This window comes from Zalophus californianus, chromosome 1, assembly GCF_009762305.2.
Source record: "Zalophus californianus isolate mZalCal1 chromosome 1, mZalCal1.pri.v2, whole genome shotgun sequence".
Lineage (NCBI taxonomy): Eukaryota > Metazoa > Chordata > Mammalia > Carnivora > Otariidae > Zalophus > Zalophus californianus.
In genome coordinates this window covers 138,067,179-138,091,834 of record NC_045595.1, presented here as the reverse complement: position 1 = coordinate 138,091,834, position 24,656 = coordinate 138,067,179, and the positions used below count along the sequence as shown (strand labels likewise).

At 42.4% G+C, this 24,656-nt stretch overlaps 1 long non-coding RNA gene across 2 annotated transcripts; it reads left to right on the top strand.

The window, feature by feature from the left end:
• The first annotated feature begins 309 nt into the window (after nucleotides 1–309).
• LOC113918414 lies at nucleotides 310–18,207 on the top strand. 2 transcript variants are annotated; one of them, XR_003518553.1, is made up of 4 exons: nucleotides 310–641; nucleotides 11,436–11,747; nucleotides 12,168–12,363; nucleotides 18,133–18,207. It is a non-coding gene; the product is annotated as an uncharacterized LOC113918414 (long non-coding RNA). The 2 variants fall into 2 exon arrangements; XR_003518552.1 differs by lacking the exon at nucleotides 18,133–18,207 and having other exon boundaries at nucleotides 12,168–13,292.
• Nucleotides 18,208–24,656: the final 6,449 nt, after the last annotated feature.

Here is a 24,656-nt window from a genome sequence, read left to right as displayed (position 1 = left end):
ACTAGCACCCACTGGAAGTGGTGAGCAGAGCTTTTGCTAGTTTTTCCCTGTGCCCAGTGCAAGGAGTAAAACAAGTATTGACTTTGAAGCCACAATACTAGAGGTTAAGACCCACTGGAGATTAAGACTACAGGCTTCACTTGATCTTACTATACAATTGTTGGCAAGCCAGGACTAGATAACTTTCCAGGGCTGGATTTCTCATTTCCAGGAGATCTGTTTAATGGGGTTGATTTAAATCCCAAATATGTGAAGTTAATGAAGGAAGCTCTGAATGCATTTGGGCTTTGACTGTCTGAAATTTAAACTCTTGTTCCCTGGTGGAGGTTTCAAAACAATTCTTCCCAAGAGGGTGCATCTCATGTTCCTTTGAGAGTGATGATTCAAGGGAACACTATAAAGCTGTGAAAAACCGAGTCTATATCAAATTCGGAGAGCTGAAGATGAAGAGATGATTGGTTAGGGGCCGCAGGCAAAATGGAACAGAATCTTAGGGAAACAAGAGAGGATACAAGTGGAGAAGAAACTAAAGCAGCTAGGAACCTTGGTACTTCATGAGATTGTGCAGACCAGGGCCAGGTTCTGGAACATGGATGATCTAGATTCTGCTTCCAACTGGACCAGCTGCTCCTGGGACCTATGTAAGTCATCAACCTCTCTGAGTATCATTTCCCTTAACTGGGCCAGAGGGATAATGACAGCTTCCCAGCGACCTCACAAAGTTGTTGTAAAGATTAGAATGAGACAGTGTATGTGATCTTCTCAGGAAAATGTAGAGTGTTGTAGAATGTAATAAACATCATTATCTGTGAAGCCCTCGTGGGCCACAATTCTTACTCCCCTTTTCCTATTGAGGGAAGCCAGGTCTGAGATGTTATGAGATGTCCTAAGAGCATTCGTGTGGTAGGTGATGGAGCCAAGATGCATTACTATTAACAAAGAGCAGATGAAAGGAGCATGACTGAGTGTCTTCCCTGACACTAATAATGCCCTGGCATGTGTCTAGGCTGCTGTAATCAGACTGGGCAGCGGGATGGAGAAAAGAGTAAGTTCCAGTTGCTTGGGCTGCAAACAAACCTCCCCAGGACATAGTGGTTTGAACTGTGGGTTGGCAGTTTAAGAGGGCTGGGCTGAGCCTCTTTGGCTCAGTGGCTCAGTTGCAGTGGTTGCAGACAAGAGCTGGAGCTGGAAGAGCTGGGGAGGGGGTACTGGAGCAGTTGGGAGCAAGCCAGGCATCTCTCAGGACTCCTTCCTCTCATCCCTCTGTGTGGCTCTCTTTGGGCTTCCTCACAGCATGGCAGCCTCAGGGCAGCTGGACTGCTCCCTTGGCAGCTCAGGACTCCAGGTGGGCAAAGAGGAATTGGCTTCATCACTTTTTATGATGTGGCTTCAGAAATCATACAGCATCACTTACACAGTATTGAAATGTTTACAAGTGAGTCACGACCCCACCCAGATTCAAAAGGAGATTCAGACCCCACAATATGTTGGGAGGAGTGACAGGTTTCTGGAAGAGTGCGTGGTATGGAAGAGATTGTTGCAGCCATCTTAAAAAAAATGCAGTCTGCCAAAGAAAGGAAGACTGCAACACTGTCAGAGGGAAGATGAAATGTCTCAAGCCCTGGGAGTGGGCAGGTATTCCAGCAGCAAAGCTGCTCATTAAAAAGCACAGTCTCTGGTTGACACACAAGTCCCTTGTGAAGATAGGCTGAAAAAATACCAGCAAAGTCCTGCCACTTGGGGTGTATTAGGGACATCCTGAAATTATATCTGGGCAGACCGATCAGTTTGGTGAAAAGCTAACAGAGAAGATGTTTATGGAAGCAAAAAGAAAGCGCTCTTTACAAATTGCCAGATTATATCTCATAGGCTCATCTTCTTGTTTGAAAACTTTTACAAGCTCAGGTTTTCTATATGGCTTAGTTATCTTGGAACATCTTGGAACATATCTATCTTCCACCTGGCTTAGCTGAACATTGGTAGATTCTGGATAAAAACCAAATGATCCCTCCATTAAGGTATTTCTAAAAAAGAAATATTAATTTATTTATCACGTTGCTCTTTATTTTATTTATTTTTAACTGATATTTACCTTGCATAAAGTACTAGGATATCTCCTGGGGCCAAAAAAACATGAGGAGACACCCTGCCCTCAACACCAAAGAGCCGCTAATTCAGCAGAAAGGGGGTGAGTGAGAGAAGGGGAAGCCAAATGTGGCCTGGGAATGGACCAGGGTTGAAGGTGCTGTGTGAGAGATTATGTTTAAATGACCTGGTTTAAACCCTGCCCCAAGTATATGGTTATTGGTGAAAGTCTTTGCCCGGTCTTCCTAGGAATTAAAAGAAACGATGTATGTGAAGTACTTGGCAGGTGGTGGGCACTCAGAAGAGTACACTATTGTTGTTATTAGGTTGTGTTTTATTGTAATTTAATACCAACATTAAAGTATGAATAATGATTTCCTGTTTACGAATCACTTTGATATTTTTCAACTCATTTAATTATCCTAACAGTCCTGTAATTTTGGCAATATAGCTGTGCCCCCTTCAATTTTACAGATTAGGACATTGCTATCCAAGGAGCTCAAGTGACTCAGCTGGGGAATCTTAGCCCGTAAGTGGCAGAGCTGAGATTTGGAACCAGGTTAGCAGCCCAAAGCTATCCCTTTCCACCCCACTGTGTGGTTTCCTAAATTCCCATGTGACCTCGCACAAGCATCCCGTGTCCTGTCCCGTGTCGGCCTGGCCTTCAATTTCTAAATCTGCTGTGATGCGAGAAAAATTAAATCATGCTAAGGTCCCATCCAGGTCCCAGTGTCTCTGATTAAAAGCGTATGTTCAGGGATGGACCCTGCTTGCTGCTGAGCTCCCTGTGCATATTGGAGCCCAGGCTCGGAGGGGCTGGAGCCTGGAGCTGTGCCCAAATCACAGGCCTGGCTTGGCGTTCATCACTCTATCTGACTGCCAAAAGGACAGAATTCTCTAGAGGCCCCAAGTCCAATCTGGCCAAATTCTGATGGCCTTAAGTTATCCTCTGACCTCAAACTTCTGGTTATCTGAAGCTTATTTAAAAAAAAAAAAAGACTTAGGAAGAGGCATGATATCTCTCTGGAGACCTGCTTCCTTTCTTACTTTCATTGTGTCCCTCCAACAACAGGAACCGGGGTCAGCGAGACGGGCAATCTGTATGTAATTTTTGCCTCTGCCACTGCCTTTCTTATGACCTTGAGCAAGTCACATCAAAAGCAGGATCATCAATTAGAGTTCTCCTGGCTTGAGGGTCTGCAAAGCCATGTGGCTTCCTCTTGAGGAAGAAGTGGGAGCCCTGGGTCTTATGTGTCTTTAAGATAAGAAACCTATTGGATTTTCTAGTAATCATGTCCGATATTCAGAGCTGGCCCACTTCAATTGCCCTTTTTAAAACAGCTTTTCTGCTGTATGGCAAAGGAGACAGGCGAGGAAAATGCTTTCTGTTTCCGGCCCCAAGAGAAGTTGTAAGTCTCAAAGGTAATGAAAGGTTTAAAGTAGGATTCTTTTTCCTTCTGCCTACCTCCTTCCCCATTTCTAGATGGGATTTGAAGTGACTCAGAGTCACTCAGACAGAAGTCTCTGAGCCACGCTGGCTGAAGTTTTTCCACACCCCTTGGCCTCAGTGTTGCTTCTCCCGGGTCAAGCGCCTTGGTCTGGTTCTCGCTCCTCATCTGGCTTCACTCTGCAGAGACTCAGGCAGGAGCTCTACCCGCCCCAGAAGGGCTTTCACCCTCAGAGGCCCGGGATGCTGGGGCTCTGCATAAGCAGAGGCTGAGGTGCACCTCTTCTGGAGTCTCCCAGCCCCCAAAGTTAAGGAGTTTGGTTTTGGTTTCATTTTACTGAAAGGGAGGAAAAGAACGGCAAGGATTTGATCCTCACTCCAATTTTAGGGTGAAGAAGACTCAGATCCCTTTCCCGCAGCCCTCTGCACGTGGTCAGCGGTCTCCAGGGGATAGAGAAGAGGGCAATTGCAACAGCCCTGGGACAGGAATTACACAATTCCCCTCAAGGCCACAGGGCAGCTTGGAACGGAGGATTCCAGCTATGTAGGGCAGTAGATAAAATGCTGTCCTGGGCTGTGGTCACCACTGGGCCACCAACACACTGTGTGACCTTAAGCAAGTTACAGATCCTCCATAAACCTCCTTTTCCTCACCTGTCAGACTAGGAAATGGGATGTTCTATAGACTAGAAAAGTATCAGATTTGAAAAGTACGTTCGATATTATCTAACCCAACCTGTTTGTCTCATATCCTTAGAAACTGAGGACTGGAGAGGGGCCGTGACTTGAAAGTTACATGGCAGGGAAATGACAGGGTCATTTCTAGAAGACAAGACCCCTCCCTCATGAGGCAGTGCTACTTCCTCTTGTGGTTGATCTCCAAGGCTCTCTTAGCTCTAGGAGTCTGTCCCTCTAAGGACACAGTCCCCTACTGGCCCCAACTGCTGTCTTTGGGCTTAGTCTTATGTTGGTCCCCATGTGGTTCCTTCGGGACTCTTGGTGACAGCATGTCCAGCTTATTTCAAGTTCTTTAGCCTCATAAAAGGCTGGGCAAATGATCCATTCAGCAAAGTTTCGGGCAGGCCTGCTGTAATGCTTGTAATGGTCTAGGCTCTTTTGGGGGCAGAATTTTCAGGCAGGCTTTGAACCAAGAGCAGGGTCAGCTTGTCAATGCGGTCTTGTATATAGACAGGGACATTGCCGTGGCCACCCAGTGACCGTGTTTGAAGTCCATTTTGGTCCCCAAATCACTTTATGACCCTGGACAAGCCTCATCCCTTTTACAAACCTCAATTACCCCGTATTTAAGACAAGTTGATTAAACTAGATAATCCCTAAGGTATCTTCAAGATCTGACATTTCATAGCAAATATTGCCCAATCTTTCTATTTTTTAGGGGATTTTGCTTAGAAACTAAGAGGATGATCTTTGCCACAGGAAGTCTGGGAATACTTGCAGGTCTTAGGTTCATAAAACAAACATTAGAAAAGAAACATAAGCATTTTATGTTGTCCTGTACTTTGGGCTCATATTTTCTAGAGTCTATATCAGATATTCACAGCATAACCACACTTTAATTTTCATATGCAGAGAAGAAGGGGGAGAGCGGAGTTACGCTTGCTATGGAAACTAACCACGCTTTATCAAAATGCTACTGCATTTGATTATATCTGGTGGGAGACATGACTGGATCGTCAACTTCACAGATACAGATCCTGCCTTCAGAGCTCATATCTACCAGGGAGTTCAGACATGGATATAAATAACTCAAATACAAAGTATCACATTTTAAAGCCAATACAAAGAACCTTTAGAGAAGAGAGAGATCACTTACTGTTTGGGGGTATCAGGAAAGTCTTCATGGAGGGGTTTGCATTGGAGCTTGGTTTGGGGAAACAAATGGTCGTGAGAGACAAGAGGAAGCCCATTGGAGTCAATACTGTGAACACAGAGGCAGGGAAACCATGGGAAGTTTGATGACTAGTGAAAGGATGGTTTGTTTGGCTAGAGCACAAGGCTGTGAAGTGAAGTAGTACGAGAGAAAACTAATTATACTTATGCACCATATCTCCCTGGCTAGTACCTAAGTTCTTTCAGGGCAAAAATCTTTGTTCGATTCATCAGTGTATCCTTTTCAAAGGTAACACATAATTATCTCTCAAAACAAACAAATAAATTCTATTATGTGGTGCTTTTCCCTCCAGATCGTCAATGCACTGGGTGACATAACTATATCTTAGAATCTCAGAGGTCAAGTTGAACATGGTGCTTATCCTATTGATTTATATGGATGTGGCATGCCATCCCTCAAGCCTGTAAATGTAGAGAGATGGCAAATCTCAAGTTGTGACAATTTGTTACAACTCATGGGTGTTTTCTAAGATCTCCTTTGTTCTATTGTCCCTAGAACTGGCCCCACAGGCCATTGCAAGGAACTATGGTCAATGGGCTTATTTCTGCATCACAGTTGCTGAATTTAGTGTCTTGTACATGTCCTATACAGGTCACATTTTTAACTGTTAGAAGCTGATAAACATGACACAACCTCCTTCCCCAGTTTATTAGATGGACGGTTGAAATTCATGATCTCTAACAGGGAGCAAATGTGGGGCCTCAGGCCAAGGTCCTTTGATCTCAGAATTTCACGCACTGACTGCCACCAAAAGATTATTAGAGTGCTCTCCTATCTTGAGCTCTTAGTGGACAAATATCATATAAATGTAAGCATTCCTTTGATTTGTACACAACGTTACAGTTTCCAAAACATTTTCACATCCATCATCCTATTTGATGCACACACCAAACTTTGGAGTTCCTCAGGGAGATATTCCTAATGAGAAGCCTTAGTTCAGAAAAACCAAATGCTGACCTCATGCTGCTAGACCAGCCATAAGACACAAGACTGGTATCAGCCACCATTTTCTGAGCACATGCTTTGTGCCAGGTATTTTATGTAAATCATCTCATTCAGACCTCAGAAAAATCTTTGATTCAGTTTCTATTGCTACTTTGAAGACTACCCCCAAAACATAGTAGCAGAAAACAACCATTCTATTATGAGCATGGGTTCTATGGGTCAGAAATTCAGAAAGGTCACAAAAGGGACAGCTCGTTTCTGTCCCATGATGTCTGGGACCTCTGCTGGAAGATGCAAAGGCTCAGGGCTCACCAGCTCTGCGTTGGACTCATCTGGAGGCATCATAAATCATATGTCTGCAGTTGCCACTATCTGCCTACTGGGATGGGAGCACGTGTATGCGGCCTGTCTCTGTGGCCTGGGCTTCCCCATAGCGTGGTGGTCTCAGGGTAAATGAATGTTTTACATGGAGGTTTGGTGCTCGAAAATCAACTGTTCCAGAAAACAAAACAAAACAAAAGGTGGAAGGAAGCTGGGCCACCTTTTGTGACCTTGCTCTGAATTCACATTGCATTCCTTTACTCTGTCTGTGATAAGCAAGTCATTGACCCACCCATATTCTAGGGGAAGGAAGGTAGATCCCACTTTTTGTGGGAAGAGAGCTCAGGTGGGATGGCAGATGTTGAGGTGCCACACTCCTAAAAGAATTTAAGAATGGGGAAATCAAAGTTCAGGGAGATTGAGAGACTTGTTCAAAGTCACAAAGCTTCTACAAGAAAGTAGCTTCTCACCCAGGGGTTAGGATTTCAAAATCAGCATGTGAGGTAAACATTGCTCATAGTCAATAGCCTTGGAAGTCCTTGAATTTGTCAGCAAAGTACAAAACATGTAGTTTTACACAAGCAACAGATTCTCATGTGTCATCTCATGCTACTGGGGTACATTGCAAACTTAATGAAATGATGGGCACAATCATTTGCACTATTTAAATTGTTCTTTTGTTTTTCAGAGTGTAAACGTTTAAAGTCCCGTAGGTTCAATGCATTTTATTATTTTTTTCATAGCATTTTTTATTATGTTCAGTTAGCCAGCATATAATACATCTTTAGTTTTTGATGTAGTGTTCAACGATTCGTTAGTTGCATATAACACCCAGTTCTCATCATAACACGTGATCGATGCATTTTAAAGAGTAGATCCAGAATGACTCAAGTTAGTCTGACTCCAAAGCCCAAGCTCTTTCCATAATGGTGTCTAGAAATCACCTCTGGGAGACTGGGAAAGAGATCAGAGTTTCAGGCCCTACGGACACAGGTGGGGGGCACCAGAATGAGGCCTCAGTTGCAACCTGGATGTGATTTGCAGGCTCTGTCACTGGCTTAACTCTGAATGTCTACACTTTGTCCATAATAAGGCTGCTGTTATTCCTAAGCACGTGGATAGTCATACCCTTTCTACCCACGGCCCCTTCTCTCTAGGTCTGCACAGAATAGGAAGAAGGGAAACTGAAATCTGAAAATGAGTGGAATATCAACAGATGAGGGTAAGGGTATTGCAGGTAGACGAACAGCATGAGCAAAGGCACAGTGGTATGAAGCTGCAGGAAATATTCAGGGACTGGTGAGTATTGCAGCGCTCTATTATCGGGGAAAAATCACTGAGGTCCTACAAGACCCAGCCAAAGCCTTGATTCCAGAGGTAGTGATGTAGGAAAAGAACTCTGCTCAGCTTAGCAATTTAGCAGTGACTCTCTGGAGGCAATATGCAGAACAGTAAGGGGGGGTGGAGCTTAGGCGAGGAGAAGTTTAAGGCACTACCGCTTTGGAGAAGCGAATGCCTGCCTCTGGCTAATGTCAGGGTGTCTGAGTGTGGAAATGTAGGGTCTTTGCCCATGATCTTTAAAGCAGTCTTGGTACTTATATTTAAGGAACTAGGCAGTCCTCCAGGGCTAATGGAACAAATGGCCACTAAAATGCATGATTCAGACAGCAGTCCTGCTCAAAGAAATCACCTCCAGGGCTTCAGCACCTGAAGTCTCCCATTTGAAATATTTCTTTTCGATCTCAGAGACTTAGAACTGGATTAATCACAATCCCTGTTTCACGTATGACGCTATTGTATTTATTTGCATAGTTAATCTGATGTAACAAGCATTCAAAAATGTCCCTTCAATGTGGAAAGTAGGACTTTGACAGTCACTTGACCAAATCTGCCTCTGTGGTCTGCCCTGCCCCACCCAAAATAGCCATCATCATGAATCTTGCGTTCATCGTTCCTTTCCTTTCTTTTTTAAATCGTTTTTATCTCAGCTGTAGGTAGTCCTTTAAAAGCATAGTTTATTAATGTTGTTCTTAATATTATAAAAAAGACATCATGCACAAATTGTTTTGATATTTTTTACTTTCTAATGAATATTATATTGGAAAGACTTGTCCATATTGTTGCTTGTTGGTGTTTATTTAATTTGAATACACCATAACCTATTCATCAGCTCCTGTGTTGATGGGATTTCATTTGTTTGCTAGTGTGAACCTCAGTGCTATGAGCATTAATATCTGTATGTTCTGGCATACAGCATGCCAAGCCCTCTTCTAAGCATAGCGCTAGGAGAATTGCTGGGTTTAGGGGTCCATGAAGTTCAATTTTACAAGACAAGATCAAATTGTGTTTCTAAGAGGTTTTACAAATTTCCAGTTCCAGCCATGACTACCCTTCTCACCAAAAACGAACATGAAAGTTGGTCCAAGGGCGCCTGGGTGGCTCAGTTGGTTAAGTATCTGGTTTTGGCTCAGGTCATGATCCCAGAGTCCTGGGATCAAGTCCCCTCGTCGGCCTCCTTGCTCAGCGGGGAACCTGCTTCTCCCTCTCCCACTCCCCTTGCTTGTGCGCGTGTGCTCTCTCTCTGTGTGTCAAATAAATAAATAATATCTTAAAAAAAAGAAAGTCCAAAAAAATCACATTATTTGAAAACAAGGCTAATTTTATTTCCTCTTTTTCAGTTCTTACCCCTCCAATTTTTTTTCTTATTGTGCTAACCACGTTTAGCTGATCTAGTGAATTATGTTTATGGATTTTCCAATTGGAAAGCTATCCTCATATACCTGGGAAAAAGGTCATTGTGGTATATGGTAATTTTAATGAACTATTGGATTTGATTTACTAAAAATTTCTTTGGAATTTTTACATCCATAACCATAAGTGGCTGAGCTATGTAATTACCCTTTCTCGCAGACCTTGGCTAGTTTTAACATAAAGGTTGTGGTCTTCATATTGTCTGATAATATTACATTGACACCAACTTCATTTTGTTCTACTTGCCTGATTAATTATTTTCATCCTTTGTTTTCATCTTGGGCATGTGTGTTGCCTTAGCATGTGTCTAGGAAGTACCTGGATTTGGGTTTTTATTTGGCAAGTTAGCTCATCTTCATATATAAGTAATTAAGGACGCCTGGCTCAGTCATTTAAGGGTCTGCTTTCGGCTCAGGTCATGATCCCAGGGTCCTGGGATAGCCCTCATCAGGCTCCCTGCTCAGCGGGGAGTCTGCTTCTCCCTCTGCCTGCCACTCCCCCTGCTTCTGCTCTATCTCTCTCCTTCTCACACACACACAAATAAATAAAATCTTAAAAAAAATAATGGTTATCCATATATTAGGACTTTCTTCTACTTTAGGAGTTTATTCTTTCAATTTGTCCCTTTTTTCTATGCTCTTTATCCCTTTGGTTATTGTTTTAAAGTTGTCTGTGTTCTCTCTGCTATAAGACAAGAACATTAATATGCTCTTAATATTAATTAATTAATTAATATGTCCTTTGGCCTCCCCCTACTTCACCGTCCTGAGTTCACCTTAACTTCAAATTCTGATTTTTTGTGGATATGATTTTGCTTTCTCTTTTCTTTGGTTCTAGTTACTTTTAAGACAACCACAAACTTTACAAAAATATTTACTTCACATATTTCTTCCCTTATCCCTTAGATTTTTTCTACCTATACAAGCGCATCATTAAAAACTGTTTTATATGTGGGTTTTTGCGTGGCAAACATTTTGAGACTCTGTATGTCTTAGATTATTTTTATCATGTCTTCATATTGGAATGAAGGTTTAGCTGGATATGAAATGGTGAACTTTCCAAATTTTGGAATTTCAAATGGTGAACTTCCAAAAGACTTCATTGCTTTCTTGTATCCTTGCATCTTGCTAAAAAAATCTGATCTTGGTATTATTCTGTTGTAAGTGATCCGCTTTCTCTCTTTCTTTTGGGAAGTTTTTACAATTTTACCTTATCTCTGATATTCTTAAATTTCCACATAATTTCTGTCTAGGAGTACAATTTTCCTTATGTCTCCTCTTTTGCTGTCTGTGCTTCCTTTCAATCTGAGTCTTTTATCTTTCATTGATACTGGGGGGGTTATCTCCATTACTCCTTCAATTGTTTCCTCCTCTCCCTTTGTATCTATTTTTTTTTCTTTCTGGGACTACTTTTGCCTTTTATACCTTAACTTTTATATTTTCTATTTTTAAAATAATTTTCTGCTGGGAAAATTCCTCATCTGATCTCCCAGTTCACAAATTCATTCTTGAGGCAAATCCATTCTGCTAAGTACCATCTATTGTATTCATTATCTCAACTACTATATTTTCATACTTAACATTTCTACTCAATTCTTTTTGTGTCTTCTTGTTTTCATTATATATTGCTAATATCATCCTTTAGTTTTTTAATATAAAAAAATTAAACAAATTCTTAAAAATACATGTCAATTCCTGATTTGTCAGATCTAATACTTTGCTTCCTTTGGAATCTGTAACTTGGTTTGTGGCTTTTCTTTGGAAATATGAACACTTCTCTTTTCCCTCTTGAACTTCCATTTCTCTGGGGTTACGGACTACTCTGTCCAGCAGTGCTGATGGCGGGAGGGCAGAAGCCCAGACTCCCATCTGTGTTGACATCTATGTATTCAAAGTGGGGGATGAACCTGGAATGGCAGGTTCTAATCACTCCTCACCCCACCAAACAGCTTCTCAGATGTGCTCTTGACTTTAGGAAGAACTGGTATCTAGAAGAGGAGATTATAATCCATTAGCCCTGGGGCTTTGGAAGGAGCGAGAAGTCACCACCTGAGACCGGTCAATCTGCATGTGTCTTCCTCACCACTGGGGCACAGCCCTGCTCTCACACCCGAGGAGCACTTGCTCAAGAGGCCTGAGCTCCGGCCTTGTCCATCCCAAGGCAATGGGAGTGGGCACCAAGGCCAGGAGATGAAGACTCTAAGAAGCAACAGCTCCCCTCCAGTTTTATGCTGCTGCAGGAGCCCGGATACCCTCTGCCCTGGGTTGGGACCATTCCAGATGCTCTGTAAGTACCAGATAAAAACTGCTTCTGTCTCTCCAGGGGGTTCTCTCAGCTTTCTCTGCAACTTAATGCTTTTCCTCTATAGCTCCCCAGAGTTGATCTCCAGGGAAGGAAGCAGTAGATCAGGCTAGTCCAGCATCTTCTTTTTAGAATTTTTAAAAAGATTGTATTTATTTACTTGACAGAGAGAGAGAGCATAAGCAGGGGAGCAGCAGAGGGAGAGGGAGAAGCAGGCTCCCCGTTGAGGAGGGAGGCTGACTTGGGGCTCCATCCCAGGACCCTGGGCTCATGATGACCTGAGCCATAGGCAGATGCTCAACCTACTGAGCCACCCAGGCGCCCAGTCCAGCATCTTCTTAGAAACTCATTGACTTTCCTGCTCACAGATGACACACTGTCCTTCCCGTTTTGCCTTCCTTCCAGACCTAGATCTCTTGGAGGCGGCAGCCCATCAAGCACGGTGTGAGTGGAGCGGAAGAGGGGCAGCGCTCAGGGGGAGTGGAAGGAGCTCGGAGCCCAAGTCAGCGCTGGGCTCGTGTCCTCTTTCCGTCTCTGACTTGCCGTGCAGCCCTAGACAAGTCACTTCACTTCTCTGAGCTTCAGTGTCCTCTTCTGAAAGGTGAAGTTAACAAGAACACTGACCTCACCGGGGCAAATGAAAAACTGGATGTGAAAGGGTTTTGTAAACTGTAACGTGAGGTGATTTCATTGATCATCTGAAGGCGGGGAATTACCTGAAGGCAGGGAAAGGAGTCCTAGGCCAGGTGAAAATTCACTTTGCCAACCTCAACATTGTACTAAGTGTTGGCCCTGCAAAAAAAGCCTGATACAACTGGACATTCTCTTATTATAGAAAATGACAAATTTGTGTTTGATGCCAGAGTTGTCACATTCCTTCAGGAGTGCAGACTTTTATGGGCCCCTGACAGCTCTGCCCGGACTATTTCTGAGGACAGGGACATTGTGCCTTATTGGCAAGGCTTATTAAACCAGGGCCACTTGTGGTCATTGAAGAATCTAGGTCTGCCTTTGCAATGGTGGGAAAGAGTTGTCAGATCCTGTCCTCTGATGTTTGTGGATTTGATTACATGGCTCTGCTAAGCTTGGTGCCTTTTGCTTCCTTGTTTGGTGAGGGTCTTTTTCTAGTCTAGTTAGGGGGACTGAGAAGTGGGAGAAGAGAATGGAGCAGGTCCGAATCAAAGACAAGCAGCAGAGGTAGAAATGAGTAAGAATAATATGTTCTCTCTGGGAATTTGTACAAGGACAAGGCTAATGAGACTTTGTTTTCAATTACTTAAAATATAGTCTGTCATTGAAAAGATGATGTAATGGCTTTAAAACAGAAAACAAGCCAGAGTCTTACAGCACATTCAACTACTTGTATTTTTGCACATTCTTGCCTATTTCTGTTGTCATCATCATGCATGCATAATGCACATTTCATTTTATGGCCTGATTTTTTTCACTTAACATTAGATAATAAGCATTTTCCTTTTAAAGTCTGCATTTTAGTGAATAGACAATCTAATTTTGGATACTGTATGATAATAAAATTATCCTCCTACTTTGTGATATTCGCATTGTCTTCAAAATTTGTTGTTTGTTTGCTTTTTTTTTTTGCTATGCTAATGAACTGTCATGGGCATCTTTGTGCATTTTGCATGTTTTGTTTGTTGTTGTTGTTGTTGAATTGTTACCTTTGCATGAATTCTAAAATTCCTATGAGTGGTACGACTGGGGAAATTCACCCAGGCATCTTTATGACTCTTAGCTACTATTTAAAAATAAAAGTTTTAATTTAAAATGCCACTAGCCAATTTAACCACAACTCTGCCAAGTATTGACTGTTTGAAGTCTTTTTTTCTACTTTGATATATAAAAAACAGTGCTTCAAATTTGTTTTCATTTGTACGTCTCTGCTTAATGGCAAAGTTTAATGCTTTCCATGTGTTTTTGTTTTTTTCTAGATCATGTTGTTAAAAATAAGCTGCCATATACTTTCAGAAGTTTCTGAAAGCTCCCCCCAAGTTGTTCCCCATAATATTTCCTAAGAAACTCAAATTCCCAAATTAATCAGATATAAGTGCTCACGGCCAAAGCAGAGAAAAGTGTCAAGTTAATTTGTCTTCGGTTTAGCTGGTTGAATGCCTTTCATGTGTAATTCAAGTCCTGTCAAGAATGTTTTAAAGGGTATTGAAAATAAAACATAGACATCACCTCCCAAAAGTTTACATTCCAGAAGGGCTCTCATCCTATGACTGAAAAATTGCTAAACGTTGTAAGATAAGGATAGAACAAGAGCTGTGAGGATTCAGAGAATAGAGAGATTATTTCTAACTTGTGCTTTGGAATGTGAGGAGTCAGAGAAGGTTTCTGGGAGGAAATTGCATCCGAGCTACATGAAGAGGATCTGAAGTAGGAGCCTATTTCAGGGCAGTGAGGGAAGTGCGTCGGTGAGAACACTTGGCCCATTTTATGTGATGGAGCACCTGAGGTTTTAAAGAAGTCTTCTAACACATAGCTACTCTTCTCCCAATGGAGTCAGGCAGGGATGACCCAACAGTATTAAAATTATATTGTGTATTTTGAAAGGCCTAAAATTTACAATGAAGCTCAGTGTTTCTCAACCCCTTCCATGACAGGGCACCCAAAGAAGCTGATGGTATTTCTTTGTTATACTGGGGTCAACAGACAAGGCTGCTTCCTCCTGGAGGAGTCTGACCCAGAACCCCAGCTGCTTCTGGTCAGAAGGCTGAAAGGATCAATTTCTGGGCACTCTTGTAACCCATTGGGCAAACACCCTGTGAAAAGTTTTACAGATAGATAAAGATGATTTATAAAAATAATTACTAGATTTATTCTGCATGATAAACAACCAATGAATTGGGCATTGGGACTGGTAAAGAAAAAATAGTCATAAAATTATGATGGTTTTGATTGGCCCTACCTTGACCAGGCTGTCTACCATGGGACACAGAAATTTCCAGTATTATTCAGAAAATGACATAATAGAACCCTGGAATTATAGTCATAGCAGTCCAAGCTTGGAAAGCATCCAGGGACAGGAAAATTACCTGTGGAATATGTTACGGGACTGGCTGAGGAGAATAATATTTTGCATTTATCTAGTAATCTCATTTCATTGAGTTCAATACATGGTATCAAATCATGTTCACATGCCAAACAGGTAAAAAGATATCAAATAGATTTTTGAGGATCTCCTTTAACAAATGGAGCAAGTCATTTTAACTATTAGTTTGCTTAAACCCTGTCTTGTTCTAGAAATTATTTCAACTAGACAGGCTACATTAGGCACTCAAGGATTCAGTAGTTTAAAGGTCAGGAAGTTAGAAAACAATTTAATGAAGGTCTTTGCATAAGAGGAAAAAAAACAGATTTGCATGGATATGAAAAAAAAATTACACAATTGGGTGCAGTGCTCTTGTGGAAAAATTCCTGAAAATCTTTGGTGCACCACCATACTTATTATTATATTAAAAATTCTAGCAGCTGTGCTTTTCTTCTAAATTAAGAAAATAAAGCAATATCATGAGCTAATGCCACATCAAAGTGGCATGTTTCAACACTTCAACATCATGTGTTGCCAGAGTTGAGTGTTCCAGGAGGCCTGGCTCACCCCACTCTTCCTGGAGGCAGATGCTGGAATGGTCACTCCAGGCCTGGGAAGTCAGCATTTCTTCGTTCTCCTTCCAGATTGTGGTGAGGCCCTGGACACGCTTTATCCCACCTCAGTTTCTCTGGTGAGGCCCTGGCCCATGTAAGGGGGTTGTGGTTAAATGGAAATATTTGAAGAGTTGCCACATGGAAGAGGGATTTAGGTCTATTCTGCATCATCCCAGAGGATAGAATCAGTACCAAGAAGGTGGTAATTGCTACAGAGAGATGGATTTAGACTCTACACAAAGATGAGCGAGAGGGAAAATTAAGTCCCCTTAACACGACCTCTTACTTGGATAAACGGCTCATTTGTGCTATTTCATTTCATTCCTTTAGCAACCCATGAGGTAAAGAGGATTGATTTTTACAGACTAGGACACTGAGAGAGGGTAGGTAACGTGACTAGGTCATACTACTACCGAGGGCGCCAGGACTAAGACCAGGGTCAACTTAAACCTGATGAGTTGTATGAAATTAGCTCATGGAATTAACCACTGAGTTATACCCCCTTAAAGAAAATGGAGTAGAAAAAAAACCAAATAAACCCTAAAGTTAGACATTATGCAACAAGCAACAAGCTACAATGGGATTTTTGAATGGTCAAGATGAGCCTAACGGGTCAAGGCAAAGATTGAGGATGGGCGGGGGAGGTGGGGACACCTGACAAGGCAGTACATCTACAACTATGATATGTATGGAAGGACAATCCTCTGGGGGAAAACCCAACCATTTTTAGGAGACAGATCCCAAGGAACCAGCTTTTGATGGCTGCATAAAATTCCATTGTATATACATACCACATCTTCTTTATCCATTCATCTGTTGATGGACATCTTGGCTCTTTCCACAGTTTGGTTATTGTGGACATTGCTGCTATAAACATTGGGGTGCACGTACCCCTTCAGATCCCTACATTTGTATCTTTGGGGTAAATACCCAATGGGGCAATTGCTGGATTGTATGGTAGCTCTATTTTCTTTCAAGAATTTTCTAATAAATAAAAATGTCCCAGACGTAACTGGCTGCCTTAGCAGACAGTGAGACCCTTGCTTCTGCGGATGTTCAGTCAGAGCCTGGATGTGTGGATGTCAAGATGGAAGAAGATCGAGATGTAAAGACCCTAAGGTCTCTTCCAGCCCCAAGAGTCTATAATTTCCTCTGTGCAGGGTGTCTGAGCTAAAATATTAACAAACAAAAGGGAAAGGGACTATGTTGGAAGGAATTAGAGGAGATCAAGGTCTATAACATCCTTAGGTTTCTACAAAGTTCTCTACCCATAGGGTCAGGACCGAGCCATGGCCTGCTCCAAAGAATCTCCATGTAAAAATGAGCAATGTCAGTCATGTGACCCATGTTTTGAAGAAAGAGTCCCAGGCAGGAGGAGAAGGGACCTTTCTGCTCCACCCTGTTAAGGGAGAGAAGCTCTTCCTTCCATGGCATTGTGGACGAATGGGCAGTTACGACTTAAAACCAATGAGGTCCAGAGAAAGGAAGTAATTTTCCTGGGCTCTGTTGACAAAACAAAGTCATGTTTTGCACAGACACCCAGGTCTCCTGACTCCTGAGCTGAGGGAGGTTCTTTCCACTGAGCAGCCCTGCCTGTCAATCTCTTTATTGGTGAGGATGTTGTCTTGCCCCAGGCTGTGGGCCCTGGTATCTCACACCTCTCCCTCATTTTTAACCCTTGCACATCCAATGGTAGGTCCTCCATCAATCCTTGGGCCCCCAACTTACTTCTGTAATCCTGATACTTTGCACTACCCCCTTTTACCCAACTGAGGTACTTGGCTGGCCTAAAAATACCAGTTAGAAATGGAGAATGTCTCAGAGATCATCTAATTTAACCCTGACATTTTACAGATGAGCATAACAGGAAGCTTCAGAGAGAAGTAAGTTGGCGTCTCAGTCACTGAGCAGCATTGTGCCAAGTGCCTATTACATGCCATGCCACTGGGGTGGCAGGCAGGTGCCGGGGTGACCACAGCCCATGAAAACCCCGACTCTGCTCCCCAGGAGGCCGCAACGCACGGACTGGGAAGACTGGGAAGGGCCTGGTGGCTGAGCTCAAGGAGCAGGAACCGGGACTGATTCCTGGGTTCAGGCAGTTTACAATATACTGATTCACAGGCAGACGATGAATATTTCTGGGCTTTAGAGTCTCCAATGATATCACAAAGGGGGGAATGTTTTCCACATTTCTCCTGTCGGGGCTGGTGTGATAATACATTTGGAAAACTTTAAAGAGGGACCCCCAGAGGAGCTGGAGGCATTTCGGGATGTTTGGCACAACCATGCAGAGTGTTCTGCCCATAAATTTACCTTGTGGATTCAGAGGAGAGGGCCTGAGGAGAAACTGGGGGTGGTGGTGGGGGGGTGGGGGTGGGTGGGGTTAGGGGGCATCCACATTACTCGATGTTGTAGTAATCGAAACAGATTTGGCTTGGCGCATGCCATATCAAAGGGACACTCCCTGAGTGAGTCACTTCCTCTGGGGAAACTCCCTTTCCCGGGACTTGCTCCTGGAGCATAGGGACCTCAGTTGGGCTGCTCTGGGTCCAGTGGCCAGCTCCCTCCAGGCACTTAACCACGCTGTTTGTGTTGTGTGCTGTGTTTCCCTCCCACCAGGAGCATCTTAGGGGAAGGACAGCCTGTGGGGGGCTGCCTCTGTTTTCTCAGGTTACAGAACGGTGCACTCATCCCTCTTTTGCAGATTCTGAGCCTGTTGCTGGGGCGGTTGCAGTTTCTCTGCAATAGCATGGATGGTCTCCTGTCCTGGGGGCTGGAGGAGATATTTAACTGGGAGTCAGGATACCGATGTCTGAGCACTGGCTCTGTGCTGGGAGAAGCAGGTGAGGCAAATATATCTGTCCTTGAGGGCGTCCATGCATGGACATGATTTTATAGAGCAGTCTTCTGGATGTGCGTTATTTCACGATGCCGTCTCATTTTATAGAGATGGAAAATGAGTCGTGGGAGGTTTAAGGGACTTTAGGGTCCTGGGGGGCCGGGGTGTGTGTGGCAGTGCTGAACCATGATGTATGTCCTGCTAACATCCGAACTTCTTTCCACAGCTGTTTGCTTTATAGCCTAGGCCCCAGGCCTCCTCCCTGCAAACAAGGGTATTGGACAACCTCTACAATCCTGTCCAATCCTGACTTTCTATGGTCCTGTGAATGGGGTCGTGTGCATCTTCTCTCTAATTCTGTGTCCTTAGCATCTGAGTTTAGGACTGCATTGCCATGCTGTAGAGACAGAGAGAGAGCAAGGGGAAGAGCGACAGGATCACCGTCACCTTCAGAGGGTGGGGTCATAGAGTGAGAAGGGGATTGGCTTGGAACCAGACCAAAAAGCAGGATGAAATCTTATGCCTTCCGTTTATTAGTCCTGAGACTTTGATCAAATTCCTATACATCATTTTTGAGCCTTTGCTTCCTCTCCTGAGACGTCAAATGGGGGCAATGATACTGACTTCGCAGGTGGATGGTTGTGAAGATCATATGAAATTGCTTTAAAAAGGCTGATACCTTTACTACCTATAGGCCGGTAATGGGATTTATTAAGGATTAGTTTCCTTTCCTCACTTTTGTCTGCTGGCTATGAGTATCCAACCTGTTGTCCAACAGAAGGAATTGCTTATTTTCAGGTGGGTAGGATAGTATTGGTCATATCTATTGGACAGGGGCTGATGACCACAGGCATACCTATCCATTACACTGTGTCCAGGAGTAAGGAACAAATATGTATGATTTTGGGGGGGTTATGAGTGGATGGACATAACCAGAAGTGCCCCTGCATGTGAAAAATAATTTTGGAGACCCTTGTTTACTTTAGATTATATAAATTATGCACATTTCCCCATAGTATATCCATATTTACTTTGATATTAAAGCAGTGCTTAAAACAGTACCTGGCATACAACCAATGCTCAATAAATATTTGTTGAACACATAAATTGATTTCTGAATGAAAAACAATGTTTTAAAATGTTTGCCGTCAGGTAAAATTGATGTTCCAGGATGATGTGTCATACTTAGCTGGCCTCCAGTACCTTGCTACACAACCCTGCACCCCCAACCCGAGGAAGATAAACCCCACAGAGATTCATCCCTTTATTCTCGTGTTGGAGACTCTAGAACCACTGGGAATAAAACCCAGATCTCCTGATTCCCATCCCAGGCTCATACCATGGAAACGCACTGCTTTGTCCTCAAGTTTCAAGATCGTCCAGTCTTTTCACTTCTCTACATCATTTGCTCCTTTGGTTCCTCTGTGTACAATACTCAGTGGCTAGAGTTATACTTCGCTGGGCTGAACTTGCTGGGGCCATGTTTCACAGTTCTGACAAATGCTTTATGCCTGTTTTCAGAATCCTCAATATGAACTGATTGAATAGTCTACTTGTCAAGTTCTCTGTTTTGATTATCTCTTCCATTTTTGTCTCAAGAATATTTAAGTAAAGAAGCATTCTGGGGCTTGTGAGAAAAATTCCAAATCTGGCCTTATTTCTAAGGAGAGGAAACTGAGGTCCAGAGCAAAGAAAACTCAGCCAGAGGGTAGCCCCTCGAATGAGAATGTGAGTTCTCTAATTTTGTTCCTTTCAGGGACCTGTAGCACACCGATTTGCCTGCTTGGGCACAATAACCCTGAAACTCAACTTAAGAAATCATCCAGGGACACACAGTTTTGCAAACCTTGCTGCCCCCTTTCCCAGAATATTCTCTTCCACCTTATGGAACATCCTCTTTCTTCCCTTCACTGCTGCCCCTATCTCTTCTTCTGCTCCTCTGCCACCCACTCAGACCCCTTCCTCTGCGCAACATTTCCTGGACTGTCAGAACTAGTTTCCTGTCAGTTGCATCTCCCTAAACATAGATACACCCCAGTGCAGTGTCCCTGACAAAGCAGTGTGTTGTGGTGATGCAACAGCCCAAGGTGTCAAAATAATTAGGTAATTAAAGCCGGGGAAGGTCAGGGTTTCTTCTGTCTGGAAAGACAAACACTCACACAATGAGAATAGCTAAACAAGGAAGCCATTTTCACATTCCCTTGTCTCTCCTTTGGCCCTCGGCTCTGATCCCAAAGTCCCATAGCTATAATGGATCTTCTCAGGGCACAGGAAGAAGAACCCACCTGACTTAGAAAGCAGGGCAAGTTTGAACACCAAGGAATAGAACATTTTCAAGGTTTCAACACACCCCTTGTTTTTGTCTTCCCTGTTTGTTTTCACACCAGCCCCACCCTAAGCTCCTGCTGTGCAATTGCCCCAGATCGTGGCTCAGTGCCATGGATGGGACATTGCTCAAAGGGGGCTGTGGGTGCTGAGGGCAAAGTCTCCTCCCAGGAAACCAAGCCCACAAGGTCACCTTCCCTTGTCTGTTATTTGGTCATTCATTCAATACTGAAACTCATTAAGAGCCTGCTATATCTTAGGGATAGTGCTTGTAGCACGGGATGGGGGTGGAGAGAATGAAGACATCAATCTGACCCTACTTCTGTCACCCAGAACCTCACTGTCTAGTGGACATATGGGCAAATATCATAGTCTGCTGTGATGATGGATGGGGCTCTGAGTCAGGTCAGAATGAAGTTCTAGAGGCCTCAGAGGAGGGTGTAACCAACTTCCTGTGGGGCTCTAGGAACAAGTGGCCAAGGAGGTGATCTTTAAATTATAATCTGACAGATGTGCAAGGTTTCTCCAGACAGGTGAGAGGAAACAGGGTATTCTAGGCAGAGGAGCAGTGCATTCAAAAGCAGGAGGGGCAAAAGAACATAGAGTTCATGGAGACTGAAGTTGGTGCTATGCTGGGGGTCAGTGGGATTGGAAGGGAGATCATTGAATAAGTTGGTTGGGGCAAGACTGGGAATGTTCTTAACAAGATGCCAAGGAGTGTGGCCTGTCTGAAGAGTGCCCATGGTGAGTTCTGGACAGAGTAGAGATGTGAGCAGACCCTGCGGCGGGTCATGCATCAGTGGCGGCAACTCTTGCCCAAGCACCTTCCTGCCAGGGATCCACACTCTTAGGCGTCAACTCAGCGGCCTTCAGGTCTCTCTTCAGCCTGAAAGGCAGGCAGTTTCAGCACCAGGCTCTTGGCTTCTCCTCGGATGACTGACTCTGGGGAGCCAAAGCTGCCCCACCACCCGGGCAGAGTTCGGCCAGCTGTCCATATCAAGAGAGACAGTGGAGGGGTTAGGCAAAGAACGTTGGCTTCAGATAGTCCTGGTTTTGAACCTTGGCTCTACCTTTTATCAGCTCTGTTGTCTTGAGCAAGTGACTTCCCTCTCCTAAGGCCTCAATTTGCCCTTTGTAAAAAGGGATAATAATGCCTTCCTCCCTGGGCTTCCTTGTAGAGCACCTGATTTGGAGCACATGTAAGTGTTTCATCAATTGTGTATGCTGTAGGCTTGTCCAGCTGGCTTTCCCTAGCCCTGTCACTTAATACACCCATGTGACTCTTGACTATATGGCTTTGAGGCCTAGGGCAGAGGGCCCCTGACTTTACCTTTGAGGATGGACAACGATGTATACCATAAACATGAAAACAAAGAAATCTGAAAAAGAAAACATGGACACTTCTGTCATTCAGGATCTGGTACTCAGAGCGGGCACAGCAAAACCCATAACCAAAAACATCCATTCTTGTGACAAACACCATTTAGGCCCCCAGATCTTCAGATCTTCTGCTCCGTGTCCTTGAAACAAAAGGCAACTGTGTCTGGATGTTATATAAGTTTAGGGTCGTTCCACTACCAACTCTGCAGATGGATACTGCTTGGGATAACAGGGAGGGTTTGAATTGTTACAGCACTTAGGTAAGAGAAATTAAACAATTAATTAACTTGCCGAATCCCTTCCTCTCAGGTAGCATAAGAGTAATAGATTCTAGATAAGAAAGTAGAGCTTAGTGTCCGTTTACTTGCTGCTCTTTATGCTCTAATTCATGACTCTGGAGGTAGTCCTCAATTAGCATGGATTTCCAAATGTTTTACATGGCAGCTGAGGAATATTTTGCAAAACTGGACAATTAATATTACTCTTTAATTTGTATACATGTAGATTGAGACATAATCTATATGACAAGTGTGGTATACTTGTAGGCATTAAAAGCTGGCATAAATAGTTTAATTTTTCAAACAAATAAATAAGATTTAATTAAATTTTTAAAAAGTAAATTAAAAAATGAGCTTTACTTAAATAATTCTGATTTCAAATGTAGATATGTTAATTATAACTTATTTGTAGTTTCTTTTTACATTTTAATTAATAATTTTTGATATTTGAAATATTTTGGAAGAAATATTTTTGAAAGTGTATATGGAAAGTAGTTTTAATTCAAAAATTTTTTACATTTACTTTTATTTAGATTTTTAATGAAAATATATTCAAATTTTATACATTTGGAATGCAAATGAACAATTTGTTTTAGAATTCTTTTTTTTATTATGTTACATTAATCACCATACATTACATCATTAGTTTTTGATGTAGTGTTCCATGATTCATAGTTTGCATATAACACCCAGTGCTCCATTCAGTACATGCCCTCTTTAATACCCATCACCAGGCTAACGCATCCCCCCACCCCCCTCCCCTCTAGAACCCTCAGTTTGTTTCTCAGAGTCCATAGTCTCTCATGGTTCATCTCCCCCTCTGGTTTCCCCCCCTTCATTTCTCCCTTCCTACTATCTTCTTCTTCTTCTTTTTTTTTTTTTTTTTTAACATATAAGGTATTATTTGTTTCAGAGGTACAGGTCTGTGATTCAACAGTTTTAGAATTCTTTATATCAGTGTTGTCCAGTAGAACTTCCTGCTATGATTGAAATGTTCCTTGCATGCTACCAAAATGGTGGACACTGGACACATGCGGCTACAGGGCAAGGGAAATATGGCTAGTACAACTGAAGACTTTTAACATTAATTTTATTTTTATTACAATTTAATTGACTTAAATTTAAATATCCACGTGTGACCAGTGGCTATTACATTGGACAGCACAGTTTTAGATCATTGAAAATGAAAATGAAAATAAATCCAGGTGATAATAGAAATAGAAAAGGCACGGGAAGATCTAAGAAAATAAGAAAGGTTGAAGAGAATGAGAAATAAAGGGGTGATTTGCCTAATTTCTTTAAGAAAGAAATAATGAAAGTGAACAAATTGACTTGCACACTGAAATGCCTTTATATGATTATGTGAACTGCAAGGAAAAGCTGGAAAAACAATTGATAAGATACAACAAAGACAAAACAAATGCTTGAATGTTAGTATGAAGTTTTGAGAATATTATTTAGTCAATACTTAGTCAAACATAATAATGCTTTTCGTGGGGCAAATGGAGCAATCTTTTCAGGAAAATCTCTGGTTCTAGAAGAAATTATTTGGAATGAAGTATTGGAATGTCCCAAACATGGACACAGATAAAAAGTAACAGAATGAATTTTTATTATTTAGGGTGGCAGTTTCAAAATGAGACTATTAACTAAATGGCTAAGGGGCACCTGGGTGGCTCAGTCGGTTAAGCGGCTGCCTTCAGCTCAGGTCACGATCCCAGGGTCCTGGGATCCAGCCCTGCATGGGGCACCCTGCCCCGCGGGACACCTGCTTCTCCCTCTCCCACTCCCTCTGCATGTGTTCCCTCTCTCACTGTGTCTCTCTGTCAAATAAATAAATAAAATCTTTAAAAAAATAAATGGGTAATAAAGTGCCACAAAAATATGTAAAATTTTAAAAAGCAAATATTGCCCAGTACAACTAGATTGCTCCAAGGCATATTGGACAATGATTATTTATGTCATTGAACTATACTAGATAGGAAAAAAAAGGATGTCAAAATTAATTTCATTGGTTTTATATCTCTTATGAAAAAGAACAAGTTTTGATTTGAGTGAAAAACTAAGAGAGCAATTTTCAGCTTTTGGCTTTTATTTAAAAGATTGCCATTTATGTCTTTTTCAGACATATATAAAAAAATTAATTTCGGAGGAAAAATAAAATTAATTTTGAATTTACCCTATCCCCTGTTATTTGGTATGAATTATTGTTTGCTGTTAATATTGTTAGCAAACTATTACAACAGAACAAATCAAAGCTTGACTTTTTCACTTTTAAAGGTATATTTATTTAAAGAAAATGGCTTTTCTAAATTGAAAACCACTGTGCCAATATGCAATATAAGCTATATTCCAATGAAATGTAGTAAAATCAGAAGAAAAAATTAGGAGAGAGAGGATTTATAC